This window comes from Neovison vison, chromosome 2 (assembly GCF_020171115.1).
Source record: "Neovison vison isolate M4711 chromosome 2, ASM_NN_V1, whole genome shotgun sequence".
Classification (NCBI taxonomy): domain Eukaryota; kingdom Metazoa; phylum Chordata; class Mammalia; order Carnivora; family Mustelidae; genus Neogale; species Neogale vison.
The window spans coordinates 154174458-154197836 of record NC_058092.1 but is presented as its reverse complement, the minus strand read 5'-3'; the positions used below and the strand labels follow the sequence as shown (position 1 = coordinate 154197836).

Here is a 23379-nt window from a genome sequence, read left to right as displayed (position 1 = left end):
TGGTCAGAAGTATGTCTTTTAAGAGCATACTGCAATGTTTTCCAAACAAGAACTCTCCAGAAGACTTACACAAAGTTGGACGTTGCCCTGTAAACATTTTGTAATGGAATTCCTAATATACTGACTTGACTATCCATCCCATTCACCTCTCAGAGGTCATCCACAACCGAGAAGATGCTTGAGGTGAAGAGTCAACCAACCAGAGAGAGGTCCAGGGGCAAGTGTGTTTTAAGAGGCTTCCTATTCCAAGCGGGTGTTGGGGTCATGGACAGGCTATTCACCCAATATTCACCGGAGTATCAGAAGGTACCATGATTGTTTCGTCTCGTTCTTGTGCACATTCAGGTTTTGCTAGGATCCTCTCACACATCACATTTGTGTTTGTGAATAATCGACATATGGATGTATGGACAGGATCGGTGTAATTGCACCAATTCTTCTGGCTGGTTCTTCTCAGAACACAAGACCACGTCTTGAAATCTTCGTAAGATAAGAAGAAAGAGACGACTTAGGCTTCTCCAGAAGATGACCTGCCCTGGGAGCATTGTCAAGGAACGATGTCTGAGAGCCCAGCTCCTCCTGGTTCCATAACTGATTCGCTGGGCAACCTCGAGCACACCATTTGACTCCCCTGGGCCTCAGCTTCCTCATCTTTAAAATGTGGATAATAACACCTACTTCAAAGAACTGCTGGGAGATCAAATGGGATAGCTGAAGTACTAAAATATCATCTACTATACGGTAGTAACAGCGAGCAAATACAGCACCAAGAGTGTGCTCGAGTGATTACGGAGAAGAAGACAGAATGGCCTGCAGACATACTGCTGATGAGACCGTCTGCCTCTCTCCATCATGAAGTCCCTGCCAGGTGATTACATTGATCGGGGTTACATTTTGGGAAAAATTGTTTATTATATAATGGCTACAAAGCAAATTGTCATTTACTTGACTAGAGAGAACCCAACGGTAAGAAAAGGAATTGGAAAAAGAGAAGGCAAAGAAATCGCTGGTTATCAAGAAAAGTGCATTTTACATTGTGAATTAAGAAAAAAATCCCTAACATAATAAATGAAAGGTTTATAAAAAAGAAAAAAATGAAATGACTAATGACCCCCCCCCAAAAAAAAAAGGAAAATAAGGATGGAAGGAAGGAAGGGAGAGGAGGGAGGGAGGCAGGGAATCCAAGTACAAAGCAGTTTTAACTGACTGGCATGAATCAGTCCACAAGAAACCAGAGCAACAGATCTTTCACATGAAGGACCAAACCCTATTTTGTTCAAGGGATGGGCTCAGGAGAGTCCTCCCAGCCTTTGGAGGAGAAGCAACCAGCAGGACTGCCCCCAGCTGCCCCCAGTGTAGGAGGAAGGATGGGTCCACAAGGTGTCTTGCTCAGCCTGCCCTATGCCCTTGATGACCTTACCAAATTTGCATACCCTATGCAATCATACACAAATCCATCCAGCTGTTTCTACACCTCTTTTCTGCTATAAAGCATACCAAAATGTCTGTGTCTAAATGTATCCACTCATGAATTCAGACGTGTATTTAGTGCCTACGACAGGCCAGCTTACCTGGTGGGCGCAGAGATCCATGGTCGACTCAGCTCACCAGCATTTCCCTTCTATTTGATGATTACAGCAATCAAACCTCTTATGAGAGCTATTTTGTACATGCTTCTTTCTTCCCTGTTAGATTATAAACTCTCAAAGGGAAGGACCCCATTTTAATCATCTTGTTTCCCTTGGCTCCTAACAGAGTGCTCCACCAACAGAAATTACCCAATAAATGTTCAGTGAACTAAATCATCTCCAGGATGCATGGAATGGGAGACTCCATGGCCTCCCTCCCATGAGGTCTTCAGATTTTAAAATCCTTTCCCTGAGGTGGAAAGGATTTTAAACCCTTTTTAATCTGGCTGATAGTGGGATACGAAATTGAACGTTTTAAAAGATAATCCAGAACAGGTCTGTATTACACCATGAGTATAAACAGTGAAAAATGAAATTCAGGACAAGGTGTGAGATCACCCAAACATTCTGCATATAAGCCAGTGCATTTCCCAATGTCCAAACGCCTGAGTAAAAGATCTCACACCATCACAGTTCAGACACCATCTTGACATCCAGATCCTGGGGACAGCTGGCACACTGCTTACCGGAAGCCAGCAGATGGCTTCCACCCCGATGCTGTTCCCCTAAGCACAGACATCCAAGTGAGTATGATATTTCTGCAGAAACCTGGGCAGGACACTGAAAAATTTACCTAAGTACACTCTGAGTCAATGGAGAGAAACTGAAGCCCCTCCTGGGGTCCGCCAGAGCCTCAGAACCTCCCTGGCCTTAAAAAGTTGGCCAAAAAGAAAAAAGGACAGGATCAAAAGGAAGCCCACTACCCAAGGCCAATACTTATTTTGATTCCAAGAAGGTGCAAGGATGAAGGGAAAGCTGAGAGCAGAGGGAGGAACAAGATATTCCTTTCTAATAAGAAGATGCCTAAGGAGTTAATTCCTATCAGAAATCTGAAGGCTGAAATATACACCATGAGACCAGAAGGGTACCAGCTATCCTGCAAAATCCTATTCATCTTTGTTAAGGACTAGAATTTGGAGCTCAGTCCCAATTTTTCTTACTAATCCTCTAATGATAATAATTGATTTCTCCCACTGAACACGTCTCCTGATCCTCTGATAAACCGGCTGCTAAGCCCCCATGAAGGCTAAGTGAGTCCTGATTTCATCAAAGGGAAAATGGGGAGGCCAACTCTTGAAGCCATCCCTTTAAGATTATGCAACAAGTCAGCAATTAAACCGGTGGAACATCTCTTCCGTTCTGATGCTGTGACAAAATGTATAGATTTCAAGCAGTGTGCTCCTTACATATAAATGTGTGCAAGAACAATGGTCCTTACACAAAAGAGAAGAACGAAAGCAAATGAACTTCACTCATACCTTAAAACAACAGATCGATTCATGATGGTCTAGCAATAACTTGGCCATAATCATAACCTGACAGTCATGACAACAAACAGACCCATGATGGCCTGGCCTGTAATCATAACCCGTGTCATGCCAGCATCTGAAATGGGTTTTCAACTCGGAAAAAAGACTAGTCTTATTCCATGCTACACTCTTAAAGAGTTCATCCGCATTCACACCATAAGCAACACAAATGGTTAAAAAAAAAAAAAAAGATAGTAACTAAGAATTTGCAAAAATACTTGTATCATGTCACCAAGGATGAATATCCAGAATAAAGAAGTTTCCCCAAAAAATTGACAAGTAGCCAATAAAGATGCTTAACTTCAGGATTAATTTTTTCCTTAAAAAAGAACATAAATATTAAAACAATGAGAGAGTTTTTCCGTCAGAATCAGAAACAAAAGTACTGAGATTATTCACAGCTGGTGCTGGCTAGAATCTCACTCCAGAGCCCGGGATGGAATCCTAAAGGCACAACCCATCTGAAGGTCAGCCGAATAAGTATCACTTAATGTGAGCGCTCTTTCATCCAGGAATTCCACTCTTAGGAATTTATCCTAAAGAAATACAACTATTATATATATACTTATATTTATTTTTTACTTTATTTTTTTATTTTATTATATATGTGCGTACTATATATCTAATATATGGAGTATATTACATTTGTTACATTACATATACATACTTATACAACTTTAATATAGCTATATACACACTAGCATTTTGTTAATAAGAGCCAAGCACTGACAAGCACCTAAATGTCCTTCCACAAGGATTAGGGAAATTAAAGTACAGCTACACACGAAAGCCTACTCATCATTAAAAAGAGTAAGTAGTGACCACCTAAATATTGACAGCAAAAAGATAGCTACAATGTATTGGTAAGAAAAAAAGCAACTGGAAAACCAGTATGAAATGAATAATCCCACCTCTGTTTTGTTTTGTGTGTGCATGCAGATTTAAAAGAAGGTCTACCAGCAGTGGGTGCCTTTGAGGAGTGAGATTATAGGGGGGATTTAAGCTCTAGTGTATTTATTTCTGTGTTTTTGGAAACTGAACACACCTACATATTTTAAAACTAAAGAATGTAACTTGCATCAAAATGCAGTACGCTTGAAATGGCGAGCCTGCATCACAAATGTCTGTAACGGTCACATAGTGTAGAAAACCAATGTAACATCACTCATCAAAATTAGCCACAAAGACACTAGTGCGGAGACGGGACCCTCTAGGCCAGCTGCTGTACACACCTGGTCACGACCCCCCAGGGAGTGATCATTCCTGGCCGGAGCCAGGTCCCACGGTGCTGGCAAGCTCAGTAAGGGACAAAAGCAGGGCAGAGCCATGTCCAGGCAGCCTGGGCCCCTCAGGGGCCAAGGCCAGTTACAGAGCAACTCCTCACCAGGCAGCAGCAGGGACCAAGGAGGGACAAACACAGCTGAGCAGGGTGAGGGAGTCTTTCCTTTAAACCAACTCACATAATACTTCCCTTTCCTCGTGTTGACAGGTTCATGACACCGCTCTTTATTTCCATGTTAGAAAAACTCAAGCTGCAGCGAGATCCTTGGCCCTTGAGCCACGCCCCCGAGTCCCGCACAAGAAGGAACGTGGTCTTTTCATGTTGATCCCCTGCTAGGGTCGCCTTCCTTCCCCCTCTCCTCTCTCCCGCAAGTAGTTTCGACATCTCACCACCCACGCGTGTTTGCGGAGTTTCTACCTGGTAGGGAGAAAATCCGTGGTGGGTGTCTACTCCCTCCTCCGGCGGCGCCTGCCACCGTTAACACGCTCGTGCGCGTAACAACACATGGAAGCGCAGGCTCTCAGGCCACAGACTTCAAAATGCACCAACACACAGAGCGACAGAGGCTGTGGGAACAACGACAATCCACAGACCTGACCACTAAGTGCGGGACTTGACCCCACAGTGGATCCCAGAGGGAGGGGACGGCACTCTAGACGACACCTTGGGCCAGCTGGCAATGCTGGAAGACCAAGAAGAGATGGGGTGTAAGTAATGCATCCATGCGAAGTTCTCCTGGGCTCCTCACTAGCTAGTTAACATCGTTAACTAAGTGAACAGCTCTATTTTTAGGAAATACACATTGAAGAACGGCTAAGCACCAGAAACAAGACGTGCGCGGGGATCGTTACTCCTGACTCCTCACAAACCCGTCGATTTCATGCTGTTCCAGAAAATACAACACAAGGAGGGGAGCAGCGAGCTCTGCCTTTACTCTACATGGGAGGTAGGTGTCCCCCGTGACGCAAAGGCCCCAGGAAGACGCTTGGGCCCCATTCCGGGAGCCCTGGCCCTCCTCTACCCCATCTCCATCACCTTCCTCCCAAAGGTCCCTCAGTGCAGGGCCTACCCACCACCAGGACGGCAACCTGCATGCAGGCCTGCGTCCCCCACTGTGTTCCCACCTTGTCCCGGAATCTAAGGGACACTCCATGCAGAGAGATACAAACCAACTTTAAGATCAACAGCCTTTCAAACACATTACGAGATGTTCGTTGAAGCCTGCCAGTCACTCCTTCTAAAGCCACCCATTTAGACAATCCCCAAGTTTAAAGGGCTTCTTAAGGCAATGCTCACCTATGCATGTGCTGGAGGGGTGAAAAAATCAGAACATTCGATCCCGAAGCCAAGGGGAACAGAAACAATTAAAAAACAAACAAACAAACAAACAAAAAACCAAAACATGAACAGCATTCATGAGGCACAGAAGCCCAAACTTAAAACCTTAAGCAGCGATTTGGGGTACAGATGGGGGGTGGGCTCACCTCAGCAGGGAGAAAGGGAGGCTCCAGCTCACTCGACCAGGAGCAGGAACCTACAAGAGAAGAAAGAGACCGAGGTCAGACTCACAGAAAAACTCTAGGTCAGCCATTTTTAAAGTGTGGTCTGAGGGCACCCAGGGGGTCCCAAGGCCCCTCCAGGGGTTTCCAGGGTCAAACCAGTCTCAGAGCAAAGCACATCACTTCTCTTCTCCACACTCCTCTCACCAGGACGCGGTGGGGCCTTCTAGAGGTTAAATAACACATCACGGGGCAGAAGGCTTGACCGCCTAGCCACATTCTCTAAAGGCAGATACCGCAGAGATTCGCAAAATTGTAAAACAACGCCATTCTGCTCCCCCTGCTTAATTTCTTGTAATTGTTTCAGAAAAGAGTGATTTTCATAAAACATGGTGTTTCTGATAAAAGGCAAAGGGTTTGCTGTCATTTTTAATTAATAATTATTTCTAAACTCTTCAGTTTTAATGCTAATATCATAAACATCAGTAGAGATAAGCGACATAATATAAAGTTCTCTGGGATCCTCCATAAGTTTTACAGATATCAAAGGGGAGGGTCTAAGACCACAGTTGTGACAACTGCTAATCTAGGTGTCTGGTTTTGGTACTAACTTTGGTTAAGCGGCCTCTGCTTTTCCTAACAGAGCGGACAATACTGGGTATGCGGCACTAAGTACCAGGTGCTCCACTAGCTACTTGCCATGTGATTTCCAAACCCACAATCACTTAGAAACAAAATCGGCCTTTTTTGCTTCCCGGATGAGGAGACTGGTACTCTGTGACATTGACCATTTGCCCAAAGTGAATCACACACGATGGGGTGTGAACTCAAGTCGGCTTGGCTCCCAAAGTATGATCTTTTGCTACATCACTTCTAAAAACCGTCAATATGAGAATTTCCACAAACCGAACCACAGCCAGGCGCACTATGGCCCGCACTCCCTCCTGACATCAAGAACGTGAGACGCCCGGATGAAATGGCATCAATGCGGCTTCTCTGAACCCTGTCAGGTCCTGCACTCTGCTCCCCAGACCCCCGTGAGCGGGGTGTGCTGGGACAGCAGGGTCTGTGCCTCTGGTCCCGGCACCGTGTTAACAGTGCCCTCTCACACTGAGCACTGATCAGTTACAGGGCCACCTACAGGCGAGGCGACCACTGGCCTTGGCTTCAGAAAGCCCACCTTTCCCTGTCCGTCTCCATTTTTATGAAGCATTGAAAGAATTGATGAAACAGTACTCTTATGAGTCCCTCAACTGTAAATGAACTTAAGATCATATACACTGGCAACAGAGGGGAAGGAAATCTCACTGACCTAACTTAGGGAGCCATATAGCCAATTTCAAGCTTAAAGATTTAAGAATAGTATGGAGAATCCCTTAAAAAAACTTAAACATAGAATTACCATAGGATCTAATAATGCCACTTCTGGATATATATCCAAAGGAATTGAAAGCAGAGTTTTGAAGATGTATTTATTTATTTATTTAAGAGGGGGTGGGGAGAGAGATAGCACCCAAGCAGGGGGAGCAGCAGGCAGAAGGAAAAGGAGAGCAGACTCCCCACTGAGTGGTGACCCTGATGCGGGGCTCTAACTTAAGACCCCAGGATCATGACCTGGGCCAAAGGCAGACGCTTAATGTTCTGAGCCACCCAGGCACCCCAAAAGCAGGGTTTTGAAAAGATATCTGTACACCCACCTTCATAGTAGCCTTATTCACAATAGTAGAAGGTTGAAGAAACCCGTGTCCATCAACCAATGGATGGATAAATACAATGTCGTGAATCTACACAACGGAATATCGCTCGGCTTTAAAAGTTAGGGAATTACAGCTTACAACATGGATGAACCCTGAAGGCACGATGCTTAGTGAAATAAACCAGTCACTGAAGCACAAACGCTATGAGACCCCACTTGCGTGAAGCACCCACAATGATCCACTTTGTAGAGACAGGAAGGAGAGGGACGGTTGCCAGCGACGGGGGCAAGGGGAGTGGGGGGTCAGTGATTAATGAGTATAAAATCTCAGTTTGGGAAGATGAAAAATCTCGAGAGACAGATGACCGGACAACAGGATGCCTACACCTAATGCCACTGAAGTGCACACTTAAAAATTGTGTGCCGCTCACACGCAGACATACACGTGACACCCACGTATATATCAAAAGATTTCCCAGCATCAATTAGAAGGAGAGTATGTTATGTGACTGGGCATCTTGTGTCATTGTTTCAATCGTCACCAGTTTATTAAGTCCAACCAAGCATTCATGCCCTTGGTCATGTTCACAGCACCCTCAGTTACCAGCTCCTTCCTGTGCTAGGAAGGCTTGAAAAAGAGTGCCCGGACAAAGCCAGGACACCAGGCACCCAGACACAGCACTGGATGTCCTGAAGGGCCATCTGGAAAGGCCTTCATGGGAGACAAAGCCATACTATAAATGATAACTGTTTCTTGCACAAAAAGCATGAACCCATACAATAAAAAAAAAAAAGAGTCCTCTAAAGTATCGTTAGTTTTCCAAAGTTTTAGGAACCTATTATCTTGTCTCTAAAGAGGTTTTCTGGCTTTTTTTTTTTTTCTGCTGATACATTATAAGACCCTCAACTTCAATTTATGAAGTAAGTCCTACTGATTGATTAAACAGTTGGTGTTTCATGATGGACTATTTTGAGGTTAATTTCTCTTCGCCAGCAGAGTACCATTTAAACGATGTTGTAATATCCCCCACACAATGAACACAGCTCTGTAAAAGGCACTTTTCCTTCCTTTGATACAGCAAACATCCTGTAAACAATCCTTGCCCCACTCTTTTAGTGGACTGCCCTTGTTTACCGACAGGAAAGGAAACGACAAATCCTCCAAGTGGCACTGGGGGCTCCTGAGTTCGCTTCATTTCCTACAAAGCAGGTGGGTTATACGAGGCAACTGGCTATTGTCTTTTGCCTCCTTGTCACTTTGGAGAAGAAAATTATGAGCTTTCAGCAGAGCCTTGTCCTCTCAAACAGCAGAAGTTGGGGCTGCGGGCTGTCTCGCAGACGGAGGGCCAGGGAACGGCGAAATGCTCGCCCGTCCCCTGGTCCAGGGCTGAGAGGAGGCCACGCACACTTCAATAGGGAGCTCTGCCAGAAAACCAGATTTGCAGGCAAAGAGAGGCCTGGCCCTTTGTTCTTACCAGCGGGTTCTTCAGCTGCTTTCCCAGTGACACAGGGTTCTGAGAAAATGAAGGCAAATATTTACTTTCCACTGAGTAGAATAAAAATATCCCACCCAGCTCAAAGTCATTATCCCTCCAATGTTAGGACAGGCTCACCAGTATTCAGGAAAAGCACCAGAGAAAGGCTAATTTTTTTTTTTAAATGAAAATTCCTTTCTAAATGATGACATGTTTCCAAGAGGCAAAGTGCTAAGTACCTGTGAACTTCTGCAAGGTGTGCTAGAAATACCTGCCTGTCCACCCCCTACTCCCTCCCCAATATGGGCCAACAGGCCAGCCGCCGTTGCTGTACCCAGTCTATGAACCACAGCCAATCCTAACTGTCCTAACTGTCATCATTAGCCCCAGGGTGCACAGCGAGAATCCTAACCCACACCTCACCCGCTCCAAAAGGACACTACATTTCAGGAGACCGTTCCCCTAGAAGGGTATGGCTGAATATGGAATCGGCACCAGATTCAAACAGCCAGTCAATCTGAGAGAGTTGGGGATCACGGAGGATTCCGTAGACGAAGGCCATCTGCTCCAGGAAGTGAACTTGTCACGCACAGCGTTCAACAGCACTGACCCCTCACCAGCCCTCATCCTCGTGCTTTCCTATCTCCACCAAATGCACACAGACACCCAGACACTGAGGGATCTCTGTTAACTGCTTTCCGTCCATTTAAAGGTCTATTTTTGTACAGGCATCTGAATCACAGACAGGAGGTCAGCTCGAGCCTCAAGCAAATGATGGACCCACTCTCAAGAGTCTGTCTGCGCCGTGAATCAGGTCAGGTAGAACTCCCAACATGGGTGCTCACGTGATTTCACTGCAGACATTTCCTTTGTGACTGCAGAAGGGCGTGACGCACGATGTCATTCAGGTGGGTTTTTTGGAGGGGCAGGGGATAGAGGTTGATAGCTGCTATATTTATTTTATTTATTTTAAGGAGACCTAACCTCAAATGTTTCAGTACACGATATAGTATTATTAACTTAACAGACACAACGTTGCACAGATCTCGAGAATTTATCCATTGCACATAATAACAACTTTAAACCTACTGAACAGCAACTCCGCATTTGCCCGGTGCCCAGACCCTGGCAATGGCCACTCCACTCTCTGTTCCTATGGGTCCCATGGGTCTGCTTATTTTCGGGATACCTCATGTAAGTTGAATCACGTGGCTTCTGTCCTACCGTGGCTAGTTTATTTCACTTAGTAAAATGTCCTGCATCTTCATATATGGGTAGGATTTCCTTCTTGTTTAAGGCTGAATAATATTCCTTTGTATGTATACTCTCGGCATTCTTTTTAAGTCAGGTGGAAATCGGAAGGGCTCTGCCAACAGAATCCCTTCAAAGTTATTTCAACACTCAACAAATATTTACTTAGCACCTCTAGCACCCAAACACTTTATTAAGCACTGTCTGTAGTAAGACAGTTGTCACCTAAAACTTCCTGCTGAATGGAGGGAGCCTGCCTTAATATAGGAAAGTGGAACACAGCATCAATGGGACGCAAGGGCTGAAACCTCTAACGGTATTGTTGGGACACAGGGAAGGGGAGGAGAAATTTTACCTGGGAAGAGAGAGACGGGTAATACAAGGTTTTCTCCAGCAGGTAACACTGGAGTAGCTGAACAATGGCGAAGGGTTGAGGAGTAGCAGGGAGAGCCCCATGCTCTCATGCCTATCAGCACGACACACACCTGTTCAACTTTTTGGCAGGCCTCCCCTCCCCCATCCCTGGCCCTGGGTGATTCGAGAAGAATCTAGGACTTGATGCCTCCTCGTAGCTTCCAGAACATTCCATCAGCCCCTCTAACACCATACCACAGCCAGCATCCCATGAGCCCTACAACACGAGTACCTCTTAGAGTGTTCATTGGCGGGACGCCTGGGTGGCTCAGTGGGTTAAGCGGCTGCCTTCAGCTCAGGTCATGATCCCAGCGTCCTGGGATCGAGTCCCGTATTGGGCTCCTTGCTCGGCAGGGAGCCTGCTTCTCCCTCTGCCTCTGCCTGCCTCTCTTCCTGCTTGTGCTCGCTCTCGGTCCTCTCTCTCTGACAAATAAATAAATAAAATTAAAAAAAAAAAAAAAAAAAAGAGTGTTCATTGGCCTCCAGCACCACACCTCACAGAGCACCCCATCAGGCCTCCAATGCTACTTTCATATTGAGACTCTAGAACCCAGGAGGGCGGGCACCAAGTCCACACTACATATCCAGCACTCAGCACTGCGCTCCGCACTTCAAATCAGTCCACCGATATCTCGGTGGATCTCCTTCTCGGGGGAGAAGGAGAAAGCGAGGAAGGAGGAAGGAGAAAAGAATGGTTCTGTGTGGAGACTTGAGAGCCACAGAGAATGAGACCAGGAGAGGCCGGCACCGTGCAGAGCACACAGTATGCATCTGTGGAAGAAAGAACCCAGGCATCTGTAAGCGGAATTCCCAGGAAGAGGCTGAACCATATGAAACTGACACTGTGCTGCCATTTTTGACCCACGAAAGCAGTAATGTCATGTGATTCAGCCTAACATATGATCCTCTCATGGAGCTTGCCTATGCTCATTCCAGGCCTCTCCTCGCTCATCCCATGCCTATCTCCATTATCCACCCCTTACTTCGGTACCATGCCGGCTTTACTGATTCTCTCGGGCCCAAACCACTAGCTGCCCCATCAGGGTCCCACCAGCAGCTCTCACTCAATGTGCAAGGAGCTGAGCTCCCATCCTTCCTGCCGGACCTCCCCCTCGACCCCTGCTCTGTACTTCAGCTGCCGGTTCTGTTCTCCCTGCACGAGTCCTCTTCTGCTGCCGTGACCCGGGACAGCGGCAGCGTCTGTCTGCCCACACTCCCTCCTTCTAGCTCCTCTGAGGAAGCTTCCCTGGCCCCTCTGTACTGCTGTCCACCGGGCCCCTCGGCCCGGCATCCCCTCACCCTCACAGGTGCCTCGTTCAGTGTCCAGAACTAATGCACAGTCATCCACATCGTCCCTGGATGGCGCTGGGGTCCGGGGAGGGAGTTCAGTTCAGCGATGAGTGCCAAGCTCGGAAGCGGTGAGCTCAGACTCTTGGCTGCCACCTTGTCGGTCACACAGGGAGGGCTGAATGCGAAGGACTCAGCAGAGCAGAGTCAAGGGACAGAGGAAGGGTCTCTGTGGCCACGTTAGAGCCCCTGGACCCAGCAATGCCCAAAGCAGGCTACTTCTAGATGCCTCGGTTACTGAGCATTACCTTTCCTTTTTTGCTTAAAGTCAGGTTTCTGTCATCCATAGCCAACAGAACTTTCTCAGACATTTCCAGACGAAAAATGTTTTAAAGTAAAACTTCCTAGACAGACAGTGTCTCCTGCTCTCTGCTACCCCCAGAGACCAATCCTCACGCCTTTTGTTCTGACATTTTTCAGTCAGTCTCAAGGATGATGATTTATTTATAGATGTCTGCCACCTTCGAGCAGGAATTCTTCATGAGCGGAGACCTGAGACTTAATAGGTAATCAATACACAGTTGGTGAAAGGCATCCCCCTCAGCAGGGAAGCTTCCCGTACCCCAAAACAACGGCCGGTGATGATGTCACAATTCATTCCAGGTCTGCAGTCCCTTTCCATCAATGTATTACGTTATTTCTGCTTTGAACTTCCGAGAGTAAGTTTCCATGACTGTTGAGATGGCCTCCATGTGGCATAGGAAACACTCGGGCTCTTTCAGTATTTCCCACAAACAAGATAAATACGGAGGACTCCTGGGAACCAGTACGCCCTTGCTAAATTGAGCTAGAAAGCTGTAACGACTCCTCAGTGACCACAGAGTCCCAACTCGCAACCAAGACAACCAAGCATCGGCGGCGGTCTGTCAGGTCACCTCCTTCCAGCGCCCTGCCCCGCCACGCTCGCTCCCACACCCCAACGGTGGCTTTCAGATGCTTCAGTGGAAGGTGGAGCAGTAAAATTCATGATATTGTTGGGTGAACACCCCTCCTCTACCCACTGTATAACACAGGATGAATAATGATAGAATTTTAGCATGAGAACCAGGAACATTTTTATTAGCAGAAAGATGAGCATGGCGGATTCGCAAGCATGGCCACAAGCACACCTCTCCCAGGGGAATAAAATAGGAGGTGGAACTTGGCCCAGGCAGTCGATCCACATTCCTCCATTCACTAGTTCGCTTTAATTATCTGCATGGAGACAAGCAAATCTTAACGAATAAGAAAGCATCATTCCTTAACGTGGTGGTTTGTTATCTTAAGAGCTGAAGGCTGCTCCAACCTTAGGAGCACCCATGATCTGACGGGCGTACACTCAGAAACCCATGGGGTCCTACACTCTCTACAGGTTGAACGAAGTTCTACCATAATGACATCATGAGGCCATTTTAAGACTGGGGGATCCTCTACTATTCGCCTGAAATCATGTTCATTAAGTTAGTCAAGAAAGGAAAGTTTAAAACATGCTTCAGAAATGTAAGTAGATCCCCTATTTTAGGGGTAGCTGCTAATAGCAACCATAATAAACTTCAGAAGTGTAAATTCACACAGATACCTACTGGTATCCATAAAAGGTAAAATGCCCTAAGAACCTTGCTGGTAGTGCTGCCTCTGTTTTCTGACATGGAAGGGGACAGAGCCCATAACCAGATGCATTTCTCGAGTCATCCTTAAATATCACTTACACAAACTGTGACATGAAAATCTAGGACAGGCTGGGTAAGCCAGACAGAAGAAAAATGAGAAAGGGAAAATAGACTGAGATAGATTTGTCTACTGTAGGCCTGACCATATCCAGAAGAGAAGGAAGAAATCTGACCATGCCAGGTTACATAGTAACTATGCTGTCACCTTTGGAGTGGGGGGAGGGGGACTATCTCAGATGATACACACCAACCACTTACTGAGAAGTAAGGGCACATTTCATTTATGGCCCATTATTTCACTTCCTTCAGATCTTGAACGATTATGTGTCACCTCAACTGAGAGGTAGATCTTTGTTTTGTATATAAAAATGTAGAATGACAAAACTAACTTCTGTAACTGACACAGGATGTGGGGAAAAAATACAAGGAGGCCACCTGAAGTCTAATAGGAGAACAACCTTTACCCGTCCGTTTAGGTTATCAGCTGTGTTCAAGAAAACACAAGTTCCATCACTTTTCTCAGTACCAGTATAACAGACCTAGAGGTGACAGCTCTAAAAATAAAGTCAGTATCCTAGTCTAGAGGCTACTACTTATTTTCTAGCTGAGTCCCCCTCTTCCCGCCAGTGAAAGAAGATATTTTACAACCTCATCTCTGGAAGGGGTCACCCGGACACTGCAGAGAAACGTGGGCCTGTTTATACAGCACAGATGAAGAGGTACAGTCTCTAGGTCAGCAGGGTGAGAATGACACGGGCCAAAGGTTAGGAACTTTGAAAAAATGGAAATTGACCAAAGAAGAGGAATCCCCTCCAATGTCCTCTCTTCTTCCCCCTTCCTTTGATCTCTCTTACCCCCCAGAAGTCTTCCCGTCCCCAAGCAGGGGCCCACGGTCTAACACCTGCACCTGTGGGCACACACAGAAGGAGAGAGAAGGGCAGCAGTGAAACACCACCAAGAGGCCACAGGAGGAAGAAAGGCAGCCTGGGAAAGTCTTTCTCCATCACAAAGTTCTCTGAATCTGAACAACTGAACGGGGGGTCTGGAAAGCAGAGTGAAGAGGCAGCGAAGGCACGCTGGTCCTGAACATGCCGATCGCAGGGCTTCTAGATCCAACGAAAAGCGAAGACGCAGGTTGGTCGTAATACCGCTCCTGACTCGTGAGCACTCCACAAACACCTGCTGAACTCAAGGAAAGGTTTCACGGGCTCCAGAGTAAGGAAAGTGTGACGAGCAGGACTGGAAAAGCTGGTAGCCCTCATCGGTAAAACAGAAACCGGCACTAAAGAGAAAGCTAGAGAACAGAGGTGGGGGACGCCTGGGTGGCTCAGTTGGTTAAGCAGCTGCCTTCGGCTCAGGTCATGATCCCGGCGTCCTGGGATCGAGTCCCACATCGGGCTCCTTGCTCAGCAGGGAGCCTGCTTCTCCCTCTGCCTCTACCTGTGCTTGCTCTCTCCCCGCCTCTCTCTCTCTAAAAAAAAAAAGGAAAAAAAAAAAAAAAAAGAACAGAGGTGGAATGCTGTTTCAAAACAAAAGGCCAATGTGCAAAGAAGATAATATTTACTTAGCTTGGCTTCATAGGCTGTTCCAGAAAAATCCCACATGAAAGCAATACACCCAGGCTGGGCTCCTCCTGAAGACCTCGTGTTTTTGCGGCACGCGGGGGCGGGGCTGGGACTGTGGGGGTTGCCACAGCTCCGCCCACACTGCCCTTTGATATCTCCTCAAGGATCCCATTGGTTTCTCTGATCATAGCGAAGTCAATTAAAACACAGCCATAAAACAGAACATCTAGGCCCCTCTCATCTACATCTTCAGGAGCAGACATCCAATAAGGTGTTCATTAATATTTTATCAGACGTTTTCATTTTGCCCAGACCAGCACATCGTCTCCACAAGGCCTCTACAACTGGGGATTCCTAATGCAAAGACCAGTTGAAGGAAACCTCAAGGGCTCTCAACAGGCTCCAAGGGACTCACTCCAGCTGGGGTAGTCCACACTCGCCGCAGAGCCCCTCATCCCATCCCACAAAAGCAGAAAACTCAATTGAGAAATAAAATGGGGCAAAATATCCATGCACAAGTGACCAACTAACCCGAATGACTTAATTTCTAAAAGCAAAAACAAAAGCGAAGGCAGCCGTTCTCACCCACAAAGTACAAATCCATCCTCACTATCCCACAGATAAATTTCTGTTTAGCAAGAAGAAAGAAAAGCACTGGCAGAAATGACAAGCAAAAACCTTTCTCTTTTGGAGCCGCCCAAAGAACTCAAGTGGGATGCTTCACATGCACAAAACAAAACCAACTGCCAAACGGCCCCATCACGGCGCGAAGCACAAGGACAACAGGAGTGAGTAACACTTTCTCATCAACAGCTGAATCCATTCCACAACCGACTCTGCACTGCCCTTGTCTCTGGGCACATGTTATCTTGGAAAACATGGGTTTTCTTAAGCTAACCCTGACTTGCTGTGTTGATTGCTGGCGTGTTCTGCAGAGCAGGGGACAGGGACCTCCAAGGAGGAAGAAACAGACCTACAAGGGTCAGGGAAGCCAAGGACGAGAACGAAGGCCACGGCGGCCGCAGCATAGCATGGGATGGGAGGGCCTGTACAGCCACATTCCACAACTTTTTAATTACCTTTTTAACGCAAGGGAAACTTGACGAACGTGACTTTTAAAGAACCCACTGAATTTAAAAGCTCATGACTCTTGGTCTATGTATTCAAACTACAACACGAATTTCTTGCATCTCATCCCAGGTACCAATTTAGACATTCAGGACACATGAGCTGGCACCCCCCAAGGAAAGTTCTGCACTCCGGTTAACTCACTTGACCTCAGGCCTGTCCCATGTCTGGGGTCTGTTTTCGTACCATCCACATAAATCACGTGTAGCTCCTGCTCCCCTGAGCACTTTCCTCACCCGTCTGAAAGCAGGGGTTCTCAAATGTGTGAACCGTGGAGCCCTCTAGTCCCTGAGGCTCTTCAACCGCATCTGGGAGGTCTGACTACTTTCCTAACAATTCCAAGATCCCATCTGCCTGTTATACCGAGTCTGGGGTACAAATGTAACAATGTGCAACAATGAATGTGTAACAACGTGCCCCTTAGCGCAGATCAAGGCAGGGGCCCTGACTGTACTAGGAATCACGCCACATTGTAGTTACATAAGTAGATAAATGAAATAATAAAAATTAAAGATAGTTAGGTGGATAGAGAAGATGATCTCAGGTAATGTCCTGGATGAAGAAGCAAAAGGAATGAATCATATTAAATCTGGGGCCTTGAACACGTACTCTCCAAGTCTGTGGGACGGAACGGGAAGCACACAGGGCTGCTGCATGTGTGGCAGGGGCAAGCATCCCTAAGACGGAGCAGGGGGTGCGTGAGCTGCTTTATTCACAAAACACGACCTTGTCCCTCAGAGAGTGGCATCCACACTCCGGCTCTCAGGACATGGCTACGTGCTAGACACTTTCCGGGACAGGGACTCCACGGACCTGCTTTCAAGGAAAACAGCCGACACATGAATGAGAGCCCAGCTTCTGTGCAAAATATAGACTTTAAAAAAAAAATGTATTTATTTGAGAGAGAGAGCATGAGAAGAGGGAAGGAGAAAGGGAGAAGCAGATGCCAAGCTGAGCAGGGAGCCTGATGTGGGATTCGATCCCGGGACTCCAGGATCATGACCGGAGCCAAAGGCTGTCACTTAACCAGCTGAGCCACCCAGGCGCCCAAAACATAGATTTTTTTTTTTGACAACGGGTATATCCATGTGCATAGGGAAGGTGAAAAATCCCCTACATTTAAAGGTTCTTCTAAATGGTGACATAATTTTTTTTTTAACGGCAAGATAAAATGTAACAACCCGTGGAGAGATTTCCCAAATGACCAGTACAGCATGTTCAAAACCATACACAGAACAAAGTTTTAAAAGTTCATATATATGGTTTCAGAATCCTCATCTCAACCAGCCTTTAAGAAACCACTGCTCATTTAGTATGGTATCAAAGAAGATCCGTAAATAGCTAACAACAAATAAAAACACTCCCATCCCCACCCTCTTCCTAACCACATATCTGTGGGAGGCTGCATTTTCATCATACGTGGCAACCAGAACAATATGTCACATCAGAAATGGATGTAGATATAAAGATAAGAACCTCGCTGTCTTTCATTATGCCAGATATTAAAGGCAGTTTTATATGAAGATCTAAAAAATTACAAAACACTTCTTAGGGGCACCTGGGTGGCTCAACTGGTAAAAAGTCAGCTTCCGGCTCAGGCCATGATCCCTCCTCCCTACCTTGGGCTGGTGCACAGTGGGGGATGTGCTTCTCCCTCTCCCTCACCCCCCCACACCCTACGCCGGTGCACGAGCACTTTCTTTCTCTCTTTCTCTCTCAAATAAATACATAATGGGTTTAAAAACAAAACAAAAACACCCACCAAAATACTTCTTAATACGGTTTCTTTGGGTTTGGAAAATGGCAACTTTTGATTAAAAAATGGTATTTACATTAACATGAGCTCATCATCTTTAATTTAATAATTTTTTTTAAATCTCTTAGTTTTTATTTTTAGTATGATAGACATAGATAGATGTAACCAAATAAACAAAACTGTCTGGAGTCCTCCATAATGTTTAAGAGTGTTACAAAAGTCCTGAGACCAAAACATTTGAGAATCACTCCCTTAAAAAGGAACATTTAGATGGCAACTCCCACAGGGAAAAAAATTTAATAAATAAATCAAGTAAGTTAACATTTTTTTTTTAAGATTTTATTTATTTATTTGACAGAGAGATCACAAGTAGGCAGAGAGGCAGGCAGAGAGAGAGAGGGAAGCAGGCTCCTGCTGAGCAGAGAGCCTGATGTGGGGCTCAATCCCAGGACCCTGGGATGATGACCTGAGCCGAAGGCAGAGGCTTTAACCCACTGAGCCACCCCGGTGCCCCTCAGCTAACATTTCTTAATCGTCAGATGACAGTGCAAAAAGTCGGTCCATCTTAATTCATTAAACCAAGCAGACCTTTATCGGGGCTTCTCTTTAAGGACAAATGGTTAAAGTATTTAAACATGTGGGTCTCCACTCATCTCCTATAAATTTCCCAAATGACTAGTCTTGTGTGACACTACAGTGACACTGTATGTAAATTCACCCAATTAGCTCACTGACACTTGTACATTCTCCCCAATTCACTGACATCCACTGCATTGTCTTCTGCCACCACTGGCTGAGAGACTTCTCACTGAATTATTGATTTTCTGCCAATTAACTACCACAGTAAGATTCAGTGGGGCTTATCTCCACAGAAATTCTCTCCTTTTCCCATCTCCCTGTTCTTGTACCCTTTAGAATCTATTGGGGAATCAAAGTAATTGGAAGTGTTAAGATGAGATGCTGAATTCTAAAAATATTCCTGGCATAACTTACAAACACCCCAGTTGTCAGACACTTAAATGGACAAAGACCTATTTCTCACTGGTAACAGGCTCTGATGCTTTTCACTTAGATCTTCCCTCAATTCTCTGTCAATTCAACAACTTCACTCTATGAATCTTAGAATAGATCAGTTGTGCTGAACCCAGCCAGAGCATCAAAAACACATTCATGTCTATACTCTCATTCATAAAAGCGGCATGCTTGACCGTACAAAGAGAAATAAAAAACAAAAAAATTCTCATTTTTTTGTTTGGGAAAGCATGGGAATCTAAAAGAAGGGAAAAAAAGGTCTAATTCACAAAATAATAGGTGCACGGCTGAAAGGACACCCAGCAGCTCCTACCTTACCCACTCTAGGACTTAGATGCCACAGCAAAACAGGGAGCTCATCTCTGTCTCAAGCAGAGGCGTCCTCTGTTAGCCCTCCAAAGCCTACCCGAACACATGTGCAACCCCGTCCCCTGGCTTGGAATTCCATCTCTTCCATCCCCTTCCCCACCAAGGAAACAAGACCTAAATGCCTCAGGAGACCAGGCATGGGACAGGACCTCATCCTCATGTCCCTGTTCCCACACACTCCCCCCTCTATCTCAGGGGTCAGGCAGGAAAGGGGAGGCTACCAGCCAGACTATTTAAAGCCTCCAGAGTTCATCTTGAGAATATCCATTATGAGTCTTCTGGGTTGCTCTAAAATGCGGGTGTCACTGATTTGAGCAGGGAGATTCAAGAAGGCTCTACTTTCAGGCACAACTTAAGTCTCAAGAAAGCAAACAGATTAGCCCAAGTGTAAATACTGAAGAAGGAGAAAGAGAAGAAAGAAATGTAATTCAGCCATAACACTGACATTAACAAGGCTGCTGGAGGAAGAAAGAAATCTTGAATTTATACACATTCTTTTCTGGAAAGAGGGAAGGTATAGAGAAAAAACACAGTGGACTTGGTATCAGATGTGACTTTGGGCCCCAGCCTCACCCCCTTCCTGAAAGAGAGCCTAGAGCACAGAGCACGGGATCCCCACTCACAGGACCTGCCAGGAAGGGGGTATCAACCACGTCTTCCTCCTACACCTGCACTTGCACAAAATGGAAAAACTGGTCCTGGGCTGAAAGAGAGTGAGAGCTTCCAACCAACATCAGACCAGAGCCACTGCATCAAACCGCAAATTCATTAATGTGCACAAGACAGAGGGAACTGGATACAGAAACAATCCTTTAAGGAGAGAACTGAAATTTATCAACTGAAAACACAGATAACACCAACAGGAAGGTCTGTGCTTTGTCAGACTTTCATCCACACAGTATGGAATGAACAAAAGGTACTAAACCTTGAGCAAGTTAAGATCTGTTTAGAGGAAAGGCTGTAAAAGTGGGAATGCAGTCCATTTAGAGGTGTGGGCTGGGGTTCCGGGGAGAAGGGCAGAGTGCTCAGCATCTGTTCCCGGTGTGTCCGGCCCCCTGTGTGGAGGCATCAGCCCTAATGGGAATCCTGAGAACACAGTCAAGTGTATGTGAAAGGAAAGACTTACTGAAACAGAAGTGAGTAACTCTATTACACAAATGTTTCACTTGTGATTCTCCACTTCCCTTACCAGACTGGAAAATAAGTCAACTGTTTATATTTCAGGGACGGGGTTTAAAAAAAAATGAGTATGGAAATGTTCCACATGGGTCAGCAGGGGACTGGAATCAATCCTGTAACATGTGGACTATGAGCAGGGCTGTACATGCTGTTCCCCCTCGTCTGCCCAGGGTGCAGGGGAGCAGCTGGGCCAGGTGGGGGCCGAGTGGGGAGTGGTGCCCAGCACTCCAAGTGGACCAGACAGGACAGCGTGGGGGCGCGGGAAGCCTGCCAGGCAAACCCTCCCAGGCCAGCTGCCCCTGGCCAGGATGCTGGGATGTGTGCGGCTGGGCTGCAGCCAGTTGTGTCTTCAGGCAGAGCCTGGCTTAACCTTTAACCCGTAACTGCTTGACTGTCTAGCACCTTTGCCTCTGGTTTTGTTTTCATCTTCAAGCTTTCTGTGTTGGCCCCCTGATGCCATTTACCCACTGACATGGCTTTCTGGCCTCCCTTGTGAGACCACAGTGAAACAGAGGCTAGGAGAGTCATAAAGATAGGGCACCTTCTGGACATGAGAGGCCTTGGGCCAAACAACTCCTCACCATGCGGCTGGGGGACAGGCCTCCTTTCTCCTTGAACAGCTGAAGGGAGAGGGCCACACATCTCACTGATCCTTGCACAGGAGGAACTAAAGTCACTTCTCACGTTTCAATCTTTAATTTCCTGGAATATGCTAAGCCTCTCACTGTAAGAAAGTGAAAAATCCAGTGGAAATGGCACCACTTGCCACCAGAGCCACACCCACCAGTGCCTCTTGCGGGACCGGGTTCCTCCTGACTCCATGCACCGAGCCCATCCCTTCCTTCCCGCCGGCGACAGGGGCGGCCAGGACCAGGGGAAAGAGGGCTGCATTACCTATTTCCACAAGTCTGCCACCGAAAATAAACCACCAGAGAAAGGAAAAGAAAAGAAGAATGCAAAATTATCAATTCTTAGACACACATACACACGCTCTTACAGGCTGTCTGATAGCAAGAGGAATATTTAGCACAGACATTTGCAGACACTTACTGTCTGAATTAAAATGGGAAGCAGCAGAGATAGGAGTCACTGAATAATTAGCAGTGACGACAATTTTACTCTGCTATCTGCCAGATACAATTACTCTCGCTCCATCTCGAGAGATAAACACATCTAACCTGGGAAGGCTGAATGGGACCACCTGCCACTTGTTTTTTTAAATGTTCTTCATTTCGAGCTACGCTTGTGGCCACCTAAAATGTTTATGTCGGGCAAAAAAAAAAAAAAAAAAAAAAAAAGGAGTCATGTTCCATTATAAATTATGACTGCTGGTACTGAACCAAAATAGCTTCTGGTTTATATGTGAAAATTAAACAAGAGCTGATTTCTTATGCTGTCTTTCCGGTGCTGGCCCAAAGGCTTTCGAAGGACTGGGAAAGATTTCCTGAATCATCTAAGAAAGGCACGTTTACTGTTAACCAAAAACTTGGTAAACAGGTACATTTTCTAGAAGTAAAAAAAAAAAGTTATTTTTCAGAACCTATCCTTAAAGACCTTAGGAAACTAACAACAAGCCTGATTTCTTACTGTCAAATAGAAAGGAACCCTAGTACTTCAAACTTCAGGGTGTCCTTCTGTATGTTTACCATGTAAGAAAGAAGTCTGGAGTGAAAACGGCTTTCTCTCCTTAAGTCCTATATCACGTTCTTTCCTGTTGCGTAACTGAAAAAATAGAAGAAGCAGTAAATTCCTTGTAACTAATGAAGAAGGGCAGCTCCTTTCCCATAAAAAATTCTCATCGGACAGGAGCCCCACTGAGGGCTTGGACACAGGCAGGTGGATCCAAATTCTCTAAGAGACAGACACCAGCTGCAAAATGAATCCAAAGAACATCTTTTCAGGGGCTGCATGAATTATTACATCACTTAACAAACAGAAGAAAAACAAAAACCAAACAACAACAACACTTGCGAGAAAAACAAGAAGATATTTTCTCTGAGAGTTCTAAGTCAAATACTTGTTAAGTTATCTGGCCAAACTCCCGCCTAACAGTCAAGAAACAGTCATTTGCTTGGTGGGCCCTGTTGACAGCATCCTTGTCCTTGCTGTGGCCTGAGACAGGGGCTGAAGACAGGCCAGCCCCAAGTCAGCCCCACCAGCCCCACAGGCTGCCTGTCCTCAGCCTGGTGCCCCAACACCAGCCCACTTAACCAGACATTCCTGAACGTAAGTGGGCTATTAACTAGAGGTGCTCCTTTTAAGACCCGACATAAAGACTACATTACATAAAAATTCTAAAAATATATATACATATATATGTATCTCTGTAGAATAAGGCATTCTGAAACAACTCTTGGGAAAGATTTACTGTCTCTAGGGTGCCTTTCATAAAATGATCTATTATGGTTTCACTAAAATGATTAGAGAGAAACATTCCAAAATATCATAAAATGTTGCTAGGCATCTTGAAAATTAGCAAAATGGGCAAGAATTTTCCAACAAGTTGTCAAAATAAGATAAAAAGACAGAAATTCTCAGCAACACAGAGAACGAAATAAAGATATCCCATTTTAAAAAAAAAATCCTCGTGTGAAATAAGCAATATTCACATAGCTATGATGATGTTTAGGAAAGCTGACTTGCGGCAGGCCAGCAGCCGGAACGCCTGCCCTAAGGGATGCTGATTCTCTGTGGACACACCAAGGGCAGAGACCCTGCCTAGCTCTTCTGGGTGGTCAC

General features: G+C 45.9%; 1 protein-coding gene across 4 annotated transcripts in view; it reads right to left on the bottom strand.

The window, feature by feature from the left end:
- Window positions 1-23379, bottom strand: part of SIPA1L2 (signal induced proliferation associated 1 like 2) — a 212922-nt gene that overhangs the window by 159261 nt on the left and 30282 nt on the right. For all 4 annotated transcript variants that reach the window (XM_044239357.1, XM_044239358.1, XM_044239359.1 and 1 more), the window contains exon 2: window positions 5765-5814. The gene's annotated coding sequence lies outside the window, so the exon portion shown is untranslated. The remainder of the gene's footprint in view (window positions 1-5764; window positions 5815-23379) is intronic.